The sequence below is a fragment of the Pseudophryne corroboree genome, chromosome 11 (genome assembly GCF_028390025.1).
Source record: "Pseudophryne corroboree isolate aPseCor3 chromosome 11, aPseCor3.hap2, whole genome shotgun sequence".
NCBI classification, from domain to species: Eukaryota; Metazoa; Chordata; class Amphibia; order Anura; family Myobatrachidae; genus Pseudophryne; species Pseudophryne corroboree.
In genome coordinates, this window is record NC_086454.1 from 103,726,722 (window position 1) to 103,741,443 (window position 14,722).

At 46.1% G+C, this 14,722-nt stretch overlaps 1 long non-coding RNA gene across 1 annotated transcript in view; it reads left to right on the forward strand.

The window, feature by feature from the left end:
- The first annotated feature begins 347 nt into the window (after positions 1-347).
- Positions 348-14,722, forward strand: part of LOC134969977 (uncharacterized) — a 42,147-nt gene continuing 27,772 nt past the window's right edge. Inside the window, exon 1 of the long non-coding RNA XR_010189596.1 lies at positions 348-401. This is a non-coding gene — a long non-coding RNA (uncharacterized LOC134969977). The remainder of the gene's footprint in view (positions 402-14,722) is intronic.

Below are 14,722 nucleotides of genomic sequence, written 5' to 3' on the forward strand. Positions count from 1 at the left end.
ATTGTCTCGCATCTTCTGTTTGGGGGCTACAAGTGTTCCGGCCCCTAGGTCGAAACAGGGGAGGGGGATATGTGACAAGAACACTGGGATAGTGTTTGAGGGCAGGTATATTTGTCCCAGGTTCTTGTCTTACATGTTTTAGAAAATGTTAACTTCTAGGAAAAATGCTTTTTGTTTTGTCTGAACCTTTTCAGTTTGCTGTAAAAGCTGGGAAAAGGCTCTGAGAGAGAGATAAGGCGAGTTCTAGACATTGGGCCCAGTTCGGGTCTTTGGCCTCACAGAGGGCTAATCAGGGTTTCAGCTGTGTAAGAGTGATATAGTGCTTCTAACCTGATTAGTATGGGCAGACTGCCTGGGAAGGCTGCAGGATCTGTGTGTGAGAGACACGCTTTCTGATGCAAGTAAGCTATACAGTATGTACTGAAGAACTCTGTGTTTTGTTTAGTGACAGTTAGGAACATCTTATGTTTAGTTAGTGCCGGACAGGCAAGGTATTTTTATTTTGGGGTTTGTTTTATTTTCTGTTTCAATAAAACTGGCCGGGGTCGGTTGTACCAGAAACTGGACTTGTGTTGTTCCTCAGCTGCTGCGGGCTGCCATATTCCCCAGGAAAAGGCACCTTGCACCCCTACAGTGTTACAACTTATATATATATATATATACACACACACACACACACACACACACACACACACACACACACACATACTGTCTTTTGTTGCCCATTATATTCAGCATGGTTGGTTTTACATCTATTTTGTGTTACAGCTACATTGTGCTACATTTACATTGTGAGATACAAAGTGCTGTTCTTATACATTTTTGCAGCTGTAAGTCAAAACACACAATACAGAATAAGCTGTGATACATTGGTATAATAAAAAAAATAATTGGTAAAATTAAAATAAAATCACACATATTGAAATAAAATAAAAAATATTTATTCAAAACATGCAGAAGTAGGCAGACACTATCTGTCTACTTCTGTGACATCACAAGTTGGAGGTTAGTTGGCTGGTTTAATAATAACGTTTTCTAGTTGGCTACTCTGATGAGAAATTTGGTTAGATGTGTGAAGCACCATTTTCAGTTGTATAGACCAGTTGGTCAGTTGGATGGCTGGAGGAAAGTTGGTCTGATGTATGGCTTATTTTCGGAGGGTAGTAGTGATAAGGGTGCTGGCAGAGAAGATTGGATGAGGAATGCAACCATGCTGCTGTTAGCTGTTACTGGACAGCTTATTGCATGAGACTAAAGATTTTGGGATGAACCACTTGCATGATTACACTACAATTGGTGTATGAGTGCCTTGCCTGTGTTCCTTCAGCAGGGTTGGATTGGCCCATGGGAATACTGGAATGGTTTGCTGGTGGGCTTGGCCCCATGGCCCCACCCTCTCCCAGGCCCCACCGTCTCCTTACTGGCTGTGCTTCCCCCATTCCTGGCCAATTCATATATTGTGCCCCAGTCTGCCCATAAGTGGGCACTAAGACTCATTGGTGGAAGAGGGGGGAGAGAGAGGGAGGCTGCTGGACACTGTGGAGGGAGAGAGACACTGCTGGGGGCAGAGAGGGGGGCATGATAGCTGCTGCAAGGGGAGAGAGCCACAGTGGGGGGCACAAAGGGATTGCTGGCTGCTGTGGGGTGTCAGAGAGGGTGTTTGCTATTCACTGCTGGAGGGAGAGAGGGGCCTGCTGGTGTCTACTGCACAGGGGGAGTGTGTATGTGCTTAAGTGGGTGTCAGGGGTCCCTGCTATGAGCCTCCTAAACTGTGCTCATGTCTATATATACATTTGTGTCAGTGTGTCAGCATCTGTTTGTGTGTCTGCATCAGTGTATCAGCATCTGTGTCAGCATCAGTCTGTGTGTCAGCATCAATGTCCCCATCCCACCCCACCCCTGCAACCCAAGGATGTACACTATCCACCAAATTTTTTATTGTGGAGCTCAATGTGTTTTTTTTCCATGTGAAGGCCAACGTTTTTATTTTTTTCCTATGGGAGCCAATGTGTTTTATTTTTTTCCTGTGGGGGATAGTTTAATTTTTCCTGTCCAGGGTCAATGTGTTTTTTTTCTGTGTGGCGCCAATATGTTTTGTATTTTTCTGTGGGTGTCCATATGTGTTTTTTTCCCTGTGGGGGGGGCAATATTTTTTTCTGTGGGTTTCAATGTTTTTTAAATGAGGGTCAATGTGTTTTTATTACTGTGAGGGCCAGTGTGGCAGCGTCTGTGTGGCAGCCCCTGTAGACACAATACTCCCTTCCAACCCAGGGACATACACTATACACCATATTTTTGTTCCTGTGTTGGCCAATGTGTTTTTTTTTCTGTAGGGCCAGTGTGTGTGTTAGCACCAAGAGGCACGCATCCTGGGCATTGCTTAGGAGCCGGGACTGTGCAATCTAGCAGTGATTGGTGCAGCATCATTTATATTCTTCCCCATTACACTCCCAAAACACTGGTGATAGTTCCTACTTTTGTGAGAACCTGTCAGCTCGCGTGAGAACCAGTCTGCTCATATGAGAACGTGTCTATACATAAAACCTGGGGGCATCTGCGTACGGGGTGGACCTAATCTGCCCTGGAGAGGCGGCTGCTATAGGCAAAGTGTTTGGCTGCAGGAGGCTAAAAGACTGCTGGGCAAGGGTAATTGCATGAGCACCAGCCAGAACCATTGGAAAGCCTATTGCACACTGTAGTCCACGTAACAGTGTGTGTGGGTAAACCTGTGGGGGCCAATGTGTTTTACATTTTTCTTGTGGGGGCCAATGTGTTTTATTGTTTTCTGTATGGGCCAATGTTTTGGGGGGTTTCTGTGGGGGTCAGTGGATTTTTTTCTGTGGAGGCCAATGTGAAGGATAATGTTTGTTTAATTTCCTGTGGGGGGGCAATGTTTTTTTTTATTGTCCTCTGTGGGAGACTTTTTTTGTTCTCTGTGGGGGCCAATGTGCTTTTTTTCTGTGGGGCCAATGTGTTTTTAGTCTGTGCATGCATTTGTGTTGCACCACACATGCGTCCTGATGCTGTTCGTACAGAGTCACGGATTCAGATGCATGCATCAAGAAATGTATTAGAAATGTGTTGGAATTCCCTGGGCATTTAGAAAAGGGTTTGATATCCAGACACAAAAGGTAATGTAGTATGGGCATGTTGCTGATAGTGGTTGTTTACAGAAATGCTGAATCACACACATTGGAGGCCATACTTGGATGATCTGCACCTAGCATAGCATTTAAAAACACACAAAGCATGATTGCAGCATCTGTAGGCACGGACAGTGGGAGTCTCAGTCCTTGCATATTTACAAGCATGTACACAAGGGAAGTGCATTGTAGCAACATTACTATAAATTCACAGACACAACTGCAGCAAAAGATGTAAGTCAGGCCACATAAGGAGAGACCCGCCCTGCTTGACAGACCCTACCCCTTTAACCATTAGGGCTCCATCAATTTCCTGGGCTGGTTTTCCATCCCTATCCGCCCCTGTCCTCCAGCTTCATTTTCCCCAATGTCTTGCCAGCCTCATCCTTGCCTGTGTCTCTACAGCAACATCCATGCTCTGTTTCTCCAGCACCACCATGGTGTTTACATTCAAATCTCCCCTATGTCTCTCCAGCTTCCTCTGCTCTGGGTCTCAACATCTCCAGCCATTGACTCTTCTCTTCTGTGTTTCCCAGCCTTATTCCCTGCTGTGTATCTCAGCATCATCCCCCTGTGTCCATTGGTCTTGTCCAACCCCTGTACCTCTGCACTACATTCCCCAAAGCGTCAGCATTATCCTTCCAAGCCACTGCATCACCACCCTTACCAACCCTCGCATACCCCCTTGTGTCTCTCCATCGTTAGCCACAGTTATCTACTGCTGCCAGCTGCTTCTCTTTGCAGTTTCTCTGAGATCTAACAGCACAATGTTATATAGTGCTTTTTCTCCCATAGGACTCAAGGCACTTTATAGACATCAAAGCCAATCCCAAATGGTAAAAGTGACAGTTGGGAGCTGGCTGGCAGGAGCAGCACTCATGAACAGCAACGAGTGACAACGAGAACATCACTCATAGCCAAATCTGCCCTTTGTATTACAGCAAGTAGAAAAACACATAATGCAGGGTTGCTGCAGTCATTTTTGGCATGTTGGGCACACTATGTAGCCCTGTTTAGAAATAGTTTAGTAAATAACCTGCATGGTCTTTACCCTGGAACAGCCATCTTGTACATTGCTGAGATCCATGATCTAGAGTTCATTTTAATAATATTATGAATTTTGCCCAATTAAATATCATTTCTGCATATAGAAACAACAATAAGAAATAATATAAATGTGGTATTTAGTAGAGATGAGCGCCTGAAATTTTTCGGGTTTTGTGTTTTGGTTTTGGGTTCGGTTCCGCGGCCGTGTTTTGGGTTCGACCGCGTTTTGGCAAAACCTCACCGAATTTTTTTTGTCGGATTCGGGTGTGTTTTGGATTCGGGTGTTTTTTTCAAAAAACACTAAAAAACAGCTTAAATCATTGAATTTGCGGTCATTTTGATCCCATAGTATTATTAACCTCAATAACCATAATTTATACACATTTTCAGTCTATTCTGAACACCTCACAATATTATTTTTAGTCCTAAAATTTGCACCGAGGTCGCTGTGTGACTAAGATAAGCGACCCAAGTGGCCGACACAAACACCTGGCCCATCTAGGAGTGGCACTGCAGTGTCACGCAGGATGGCCCTTCAAAAAAATACTCCCCAAACAGCACATGACGCAAAGAAAAAAAGAGGCGCAATGAGGTAGCTGACTGTGTGAGTAAGACTAGCGACCCTAGTGGCCGACACAAACACCGGGCCCATCTAGGAGTGGCACTGCAGTGTCACGCAGGATGTCCCTTCCAAAAAACCCTCCCCAAACAGCACATGACGCAAAGAAAAAAAGAGGCGCAATGAGGTAGCTGACTGTGTGAGTAAGACTAGCGACCCTAGTGGCCGACACAAACACCTGGCCCATCTAGGAGTGGCACTGCAGTGTCACGCAGGATGGCCCTTCCAAAAAACCCTCCCCAAACAGCACATGACGCAAAGAAAAAGAAAAGAAAAAAGAGGTGCAAGATGGAATTGTCCTTGGGCCCTCCCACCCTTATGTTGTATAAACAAAACAGGACATGCACACTTTAACCAACCCATCATTTCAGTGACAGGGTCTGCCACACGACTGTGACTGATATGACGGGTTGGTTTGGACCCCCCCCAAAAAAGAATCAATTAATCTCTCCTTGCACAAACTGGCTCTACAGAGGCAAGATGTCCACCTCATCATCACCCTCCGATATATCACCGTGTACATCCCCCTCCTCACAGATTATCAATTCGTCCCCACTGGAATCCACCATCTCAGCTCCCTGTGTACTTTGTGGAGGCAATTGCTGCTGGTCAATGTCTCCGCGGAGGAATTGATTATAATTCATTTTAATGAACATCATCTTCTCCACATTTTCTGGATGTAACCTCGTACGCCGATTGCTGACAAGGTGAGCGGCGGCACTAAACACTCTTTCGGAGTACACACTTGTGGGAGGGCAACTTAGGTAGAATAAAGCCAGTTTGTGCAAGGGCCTCCAAATTGCCTCTTTTTCCTGCCAGTATAAGTACGGACTGTGTGACGTGCCTACTTGGATGCGGTCACTCATATAATCCTCCACCATTCTATCAATGTTGAGAGAATCATATGCAGTGACAGTAGACGACATGTCCGTAATCGTTGTCAGGTCCTTCAGTCCGGACCAGATGTCAGCATCAGCAGTCGCTCCAGACTGCCCTGCATCACCGCCAGCGGGTGGGCTCGGAATTCTGAGCCTTTTCCTCGCACCCCCAGTTGCGGGAGAATGTGAAGGAGGAGATGTTGACAGGTCGCGTTCCGCTTGACTTGACAATTTTGTCACCAGCAGGTCTTTCAACCCCAGCAGACTTGTGTCTGCCGGAAAGAGAGATCCAAGGTAGGCTTTAAATCTAGGATCGAGCACGGTGGCCAAAATGTAGTGCTCTGATTTCAACAGATTGACCACCCGTGAATCCTTGTTAAGCGAATTAAGGGCTCCATCCACAAGTCCCACATGCCTAGCGGAATCGCTCCGTGTTAGCTCCTCCTTCAATGTCTCCAGCTTCTTCTGCAAAAGCCTGATGAGGGGAATGACCTGACTCAGGCTGGCAGTGTCTGAACTGACTTCACGTGTGGCAAGTTCAAAGGGCATCAGAACCTTGCACAACGTTGAAATCATTCTCCACTGCGCTTGAGACAGGTGCATTCCACCTACTATATCGTGCTCAATTGTATAGGCTTGAATGGCCTTTTGCTGCTCCTCCAACCTCTGAAGCATATAGAGGGTTGAATTCCACCTCGTTACCACTTCTTGCTTCAGATGATGGCAGGGCAGGTTCAGTAGTTTTTGGTGGTGCTCCAGTCTTCTGTACGTGGTGCCTGTACGCCGAAAGTGTCCCGCAATTCTTCTGGCCACCGACAGCATCTCTTGCACGCCCCTGTCGTTTTTAAAAAAATTCTGCACCACCAAATTCAAGGTATGTGCAAAACATGGGACGTGCTGGAATTTGCCCATATTTAATGCACACACAATATTGCTGGCGTTGTCCGATGCCACAAATCCACAGGAGAGTCCAATTGGGGTAAGCCATTCCGCGATGATCTTCCTCAGTTGCCGTAAGAGGTTTTCAGCTGTGTGCGTATTCTGGAAAGCGGTGATACAAAGCGTAGCCTGCCTAGGAAAGAGTTGGCGTTTGCGAGATGCTGCTACTGGTGCCGCCGCTGCTGTTCTTGCGGCGGGAGTCCATACATCTACCCAGTGGGCTGTCACAGTCATATAGTCCTGACCCTGCCCTGCTCCACTTGTCCACATGTCCGTGGTTAAGTGGACATTGGGTACAACTGCATTTTTTAGGACACTGGTGAGTCTTTTTCTGACGTCCGTGTACATTCTCGGTATCGCCTGCCTAGAGAAGTGGAACCTAGATGGTATTTGGTAACGGGGGCACACTGCCTCAATAAATTGTCTAGTTCCCTGTGAACTAACGGCGGATACCGGACGCACGTCTAACACCAACATAGTTGTCAAGGCCTCAGTTATCCGCTTTGCAGCAGGATGACTGCTGTGATATTTCATCTTCCTCGCAAAGGACTGTTGAACAGTCAATTGCTTACTGGAAGTAGTACAAGTGGGCTTACGACTTCCCCTCTGGGATGACCATCGACTCCCAGCAGCAACAACAGCAGCGCCAGCAGCAGTAGGCGTTACACGCAAGGATGCATCGGAGGAATCCCAGGCAGGAGAGGACTCGTCAGAATTGCCAGTGACATGGCCTGCAGGACTATTGGCATTCCTGGGGAAGGAGGAAATTGACACTGAGGGAGTTGGTGGGGTGGTTTGCGTGAGCTTGGTTACAAGAGGAAGGGATTTACTGGTCAGTGGACTGCTTCCGCTGTCACCCAAAGTTTTTGAACTTGTCACTGACTTATTATGAATGCGCTGCAGGTGACGTATAAGGGAGGATGTTCCGAGGTGGTTAACGTCCTTACCCCTACTTATTACAGCTTGACAAAGGGAACACACGGCTTGACACCTGTTGTCCGCATTTCTGGTGAAATACCTCCACACCGAAGAGCTGATTTTTTTTGGTATTTTCACCTGGCATGTCAACGGCCATATTCCTCCCACGGACAACAGGTGTCTCCCCGGGTGCCTGACTTAAACAAACCACCTCACCATCAGAATCCTCCTGGTCAATTTCCTCCCCAGCGCCAGCAACACCCATATCCTCCTCATCCTGGTGTACTTCAACACTGACATCTTCAATCTGACTATCAGGAACTGGACTGCGGGTGCTCCTTCCAGCACTTGCAGGGGGCGTGCAAATGGTGGAAGGCGCATGCTCTTCACGTCCAGTGTTGGGAAGGTCAGGCATCGCAACCGACACAATTGGACTCTCCTTGTGGATTTGGGATTTCGAAGAATGCACAGTTCTTTGCTGTGCTGCTTTTGCCAGCTTGAGTCTTTTCATTTTTCTAGCGAGAGGCTGAGTGCTTCCATCCTCATGTGAAGCTGAACCACTAGCCATGAACATAGGCCAGGGCCTCAGCCGTTCCTTGCCACTCCGTGTCGTAAATGGCATATTGGCAAGTTTACGCTTCTCCTCCGACAATTTTATTTTAGGTTTTGGAGTCCTTTTTTTTCTGATATTTGGTGTTTTGGATTTGACATGCTCTGTACTATGACATTGGGCATCGGCCTTGGCAGACGACGTTGCTGGCATTTCATCGTCTCGGCCATGACTAGTGGCAGCAGCTTCAGCACGAGGTGGAAGTGGATCTTGATCTTTCCCTAATTTTGGAACCTCAACATTTTTGTTCTCCATATTTTAATAGGCACAACTAAAAGGCACCTCAGGTAAACAATGGAGATGGATACTAGTATACAATTATGGACTGCCTGCCGAGTGCAGACACAGAGGTAGCCACAGCCGTGAACTACCGTACTGTACTGTGTCTGCTGCTAATATAGACTGGTTGATAAAGAGATGTCTATGTAACTATGTATGTATAAAGAAGAAAGAAAAAAAAACCACGGTTAGGTGGTATACAATTATGGACGGACTGCCTGCCGAGTGCAGACACAGAGGTAGCCACAGCCGTGAACTACCGTACTGTACTGTGTCTGCTGCTAATAATATAGACTGGTTGATAAAGAGATGTCGTAGTAGTATGTATGTATAAAGAAGAAAGAAAAAAAAACCACTGTTAGGTGGTATACAATTATGGACGGACTGCCTGCCGAGTGCAGACACAGAGGTAGCCACAGCCGTGAACTACCGTACTGTACTGTGTCTGCTGCTAATATAGACTGGTTGATAAAGAGATGTCTATGTAACTATGTATGTATAAAGAAGAAAGAAAAAAAAACCACGGTTAGGTGGTATACAATTATGGACGGACTGCCTGCCGAGTGCAGACACAGAGGTAGCCACAGCCGTGAACTACCGTACTGTGTCTGCTGCGACTGGATGATAAATGATATAAAAAATATATATATATCACTACTGCAGCCGGACAGGTATATATTATATATTATATAATGACGGACCTGCTGGACACTGTCTGTCAGCAGAATGAGTTTTATTTTTATAGAATAAAAAAAACAACAACACACAAGTGAAGTCACACGACGAGTGTTTAACTTTTTCAGGCAATCACAATATAAGTATACTACTAACTATACTGGTGGTCAGTGTGGTCAGGTCACTGGTCAGTCACACTGGCAGTGGCACTCCTGCAGCAAAAGTGTGCACTGTTTAATTTTAATATAATATTATGTACTCCTGGCTCCTGCTATAACCTATAACTGGCACTGCAGTGCTCCCCAGTCTCCCCCACAATTATAAGCTGTGTGAGCTGAGCAGTCAGACAGATATATAATATATATAGATGATGCAGCACACTGGGCTGAGCCTGAGCAGTGCACACAGATATGGTATGTGACTGAGTCACTGTGTGTATCGCTTTTTTCAGGCAGAGAACGGATATATTAAATAAACTGCACTGTCTGGTGGTCACTCACTATATAATATTATGTACTCCTGGCTCCTGCTATAACCTATAACTGGCACTGCAGTGCTCCCCAGTCTCCCCCACAATTATAAGCTGTGTGAGCTGAGCAGTCAGACAGATATATAATATATATAGATGATGCAGCACACTGGGCTGAGCCTGAGCAGTGCACACAGATATGGTATGTGACTGAGTCACTGTGTGTATCGCTTTTTTCAGGCAGAGAACGGATATATTAAATAAACTGCACTGTCTGGTGGTCACTCACTATATAATATTATGTACTCCTGGCTCCTGCTATAACCTATAACTGGCACTGCAGTGCTCCCCAGTCTCCCCCACAATTATAAGCTGTGTGAGCTGAGCAGTCAGACAGATATATAATATATATAGATGATGCAGCACACTGGGCTGAGCCTGAGCAGTGCACACAGATATGGTATGTGACTGAGTCACTGTGTGTATCGCTTTTTTCAGGCAGAGAACGGATATATTAAATAAACTGCACTGTCTGGTGGTCACTCACTAGTAAACTCTCTGCACTCTCTACACTTCTACAGTACTCCTCCTAGTCCTAAGCTCCAGTAAATCTCTCTCTCTTATAATCTAAATGGAGAGGACGCCAGCCACGTCCTCTCCCTATCAATCTCAATGCACGTGTAAAAATGGCGGCGACGCACGGCTCCTTATATAGAATCCGAGTCTCGCGATAGAATCCGAGCCTCGCGAGAATCCGACAGCGTCATGATGACGTTCGGGCGCGCTCGGGTTAACCGAGCAAGGCGGGAAGATCCGAGTCGCTCGGATCCGTGTAAAAAAAGCTGAAGTTCGGGCGGGTTCGGATTCCGAGGAACCGAACCCGCTCATCTCTAGTGATAACATGATGGACCTCAGCAGTGCAAAGAAGATATTATAGATAAATCACAAATTGTATTGACTGCTACAAATTAAATACAATTGACCTTTGTTGCGGAGTTTGGGATTCAGTATAATAAAGTAAGTTGTTCTGCACATGACTGGAAATCTCATCTGATGTCTGTGCCTGTTTGCCGATGATTAGATAATTTAGCGCTTCTTTGTTAATTCAATCACAGCAAAGTTTGAATATGTTTAAACAGACTAATCTGTATTTGAATTGTCTGATACCCACCGACAGACATCATCGCAGATCAAAGAGCTCTTATCAGACAATAAGGAATAACACAGTTACCCCTTAATCTATTACAGTTGACACAAACTGTATGGATTGTAATGGTAGAAATAGTCTCTTCTTCTGCTCTATAGTGCTGAGTATTGTGCTTATCAGACCGGTTGTACAATTATGTCAGATGGGAGTACATACACATCCAATACTCCTATGAGATGTAGATTGAATGAGGTGATATTAATAATCACTGCTAAGGTCACTAGAGATGAGCGGGTTCGGTTTCTCTGAATCCGAACCCGCCAGAACTTCATGTTTTTTTTCACGAGTCCGAGCGACTCGGATCTTCCCGCCTTGCTCGGTTAACCCGAGCGCGCCCGAACGTCATCATGACGCTGTCGGATTCTCGCGAGGCTCGGATTCTATCGCGAGACTCGGATTCTATATAAGGAGCCGCGCGTCGCCGCCATTTTCACACGTGCATTGAGATTGATAGGGAGAGGACGTGGCTGGCGTCCTCTCCGTTTAGACACTTGATTTACTAATTTTGGGGAGCATTAGGAGTACTCAGTAGTGTACAGTGCAGAGTTTTGCTGATAGTGACCAGTGACCACCACTTTTATTTATAATCCGTTCTCTGCCTGAAAAAAGCGATACACAGCACACAGTGACTCAGTCACATACATACCATATCTGTGTGCACTGCTCAGGCTCAGGCCAGTGTGCTGCATCATCTATATATATTATATATCTGTCTGACTGCTCAGCTCACACAGCTTATAATTGTGGGGGAGACTGGGGAGCACTACTGCAGTGCCAGTTATAGGTTATAGCAGGAGCCAGGAGTACATAATATTATATTAAAATTAAACAGTGCACACTTTTGCTGCAGGAGTGCCACTGCCAGTGTGACTAGTGACCAGTGACCTGACCACCAGTATATAATATTAGTAGTATACTATCTCTTTATCAACCAGTCTATATATTAGCAGCAGACACAGTACAGTGCGGTAGTTCACGGCTGTGGCTACCTCTGTGTCGGCACTCGGCAGCCCGTCCATAATTGTATATACCACCTAACCGTGGTTTTTTTTTCTTTCTTTATACATACATACTAGTTACGAGTATACTATCTCTTTATCAACCAGTCTATATATTAGCAGCAGACACAGTACAGTGCGGTAGTTCACGGCTGTGGCTACCTCTGTGTCGGCACTCGGCAGCCCGTCCATAATTGTATATACCAGTGACCTAACCGTGTTTTTTTTTTCTTTCTTTATACATACATACTAGTTACGAGTATACTATCTCTTTATCAACCAGTCTATATATTAGCAGCAGACACAGTACAGTGCGGTAGTTCACGGCTGTGGCTACCTCTGTGTCGGCACTCGGCAGCCCGTCCATAATTGTATATACCAGTGACCTAACCGTGGTTTTTTTTTCTTTCTTTATACATACATACTAGTTACGAGTATACTATCTCTTTATCAACCAGTCTATATATTAGCAGCAGACACAGTACAGTGCGGTAGTTCACGGCTGTGGCTACCTCTGTGTCGGCACTCGGCAGCCCGTCCATAATTGTATATACCAGTGACCTAACCGTGGTTTTTTTTTCTTTCTTTATACATACATACTAGTTACGAGTATACTATCTCTTTATCAACCAGTCTATATATTAGCAGCAGACACAGTACAGTGCGGTAGTTCACGGCTGTGGCTACCTCTGTGTCGGCACTCGGCAGCCCGTCCATAATTGTATATACCAGTGACCTAACCGTGGTTTTTTTTTCTTTCTTTATACATACATACTAGTTACGAGTATACTATCTTTTTATCAACCAGTCTATATATTAGCAGCAGACACAGTACAGTGCGGTAGTTCACGGCTGTGGCTACCTCTGTGTCGGCACTCGGCAGCCCGTCCATAATTGTATATACCAGTGACCTAACCGTGGTTTTTTTTTCTTTCTTTATACATACATACTAGTTACGAGTATACTATCTCTTTATCAACCAGTCTATATATTAGCAGCAGACACAGTACAGTGCGGTAGTTCACGGCTGTGGCTACCTCTGTGTCGGCACTCGGCAGCACGTCCATAATTGTATACTAGTATCCAATCCATCCATCTCCATTGTTTACCTGAGGTGCCTTTTAGTTGTGCCTATTAAAATATGGAGAACAAAAATGTTGAGGTTCCAAAATTAGGGAAAGATCAAGATCCACTTCCACCTCGTGCTGAAGCTGCTGCCACTAGTCATGGCCGAGACGATGAAATGCCAGCAACGTCGTCTGCCAAGGCCGATGCCCAATGTCATAGTACAGAGCATGTCAAATCCAAAACACCAAATATCAGTAAAAAAAGGACTCCTAAACCTAAAATAAAATTGTCGGAGGAGAAGCGTAAACTTGCCAATATGCCATTTACCACACGGAGTGGCAAGGAACGGCTGAGGCCCTGGCCTATGTTCATGGCTAGTGGTTCAGCTTCACATGAGGATGGAAGCACTCAGCCTCTCGCTAGAAAAATGAAAAGACTCAAGCTGGCAAAAGCAGCACAGCAAAGAACTGTGCATTCTTCGAAATCCCAAATCCACAAGGAGAGTCCAATTGTGTCGGTTGCGATGCCTGACCTTCCCAACACTGGACGTGAAGAGCATGCGCCTTCCACCATTTGCACGCCCCCTGCAAGTGCTGGAAGGAGCACCCGCAGTCCAGTTCCTGATAGTCAGATTGAAAATGTCAGTGTTGAAGTACACCAGGATGAGGAGGATATGGGTGTTGCTGGCGCTGGGGAGGAAATTGACCAGGAGGATTCTGATGGTGAGGTGGTTTGTTTAAGTCAGGCACCCGGGGAGACACCTGTTGTCCGTGGGAGGAATATGGCCGTTGACATGCCAGGTGAAAATACCAAAAAAATCAGCTCTTCGGTCAGTTCGGTGTGGAGGTATTTCACCAGAAATGCAGACAACAGGTGTCAAGCCGTGTGTTCCCTTTGTCAAGCTGTAATAAGTAGGGGTAAGGACGTTAACCACCTCGGAACATCCTCCCTTATACGTCACCTGCAGCGCATTCATAATAAGTCAGTGACAAGTTCAAAAACTTTGGGTGACAGCGGAAGCAGTCCACTGACCAGTAAATCCCTTCCTCTTGTAACCAAGCTCACGCAAACCACCCCACCAACTCCCTCAGTGTCAATTTCCTCCTTCCCCAGGAATGCCAATAGTCCTGCAGGCCATGTCACTGGCAATTCTGACGAGTCCTCTCCTGCCTGGGATTCCTCCGATGCATCCTTGCGTGTAACGCCTACTGCTGCTGGCGCTGCTGTTGTTGCCGCTGGGAGTCGATGGTCATCCCAGAGGGGAAGTCGTAAGCCCACTTGTACTACTTCCAGTAAGCAATTGACTGTTCAACAGTCCTTTGCGAGGAAGATGAAATATCACAGCAGTCATCCTACTGCAAAGCGGATAACTGAGGCCTTGGCATCCTGGGTGGTGAGAAACGTGGTTCCGGTATCCATCATTACTGCAGAGCCAACTAGAGACTTGTTGGAGGTACTGTGTCCCCGGTACCAAATACCATCTAGGTTCCATTTCTCTAGGCAGGCGATACCGAAAATGTACACAGACCTCAGAAAAAGAGTCACCAGTGTCCTAAAAAATGCAGCTGTACCCAATGTCCACTTAACCACGGACATGTGGACAAGTGGAGCAGGGCAGGGTCAGGACTATATGACTGTGACAGCCCACTGGGAAGATGTATGGACTCCCGCCGCAAGAACAGCAGCGGCGGCACCAGTAGCAGCATCTCGCAAACGCCAACTCTTTCCTAGGCAGGCTACGCTTTGTATCACCGCTTTCCAGAATACGCACACAGCTGAAAACCTCTTACGGCAACTGAGGAAGATCATCGCGGAATGGCTTACCCCAATTGGACTCTCCTGTGGATTTGTGGCATCGGACAACGCCAGCAA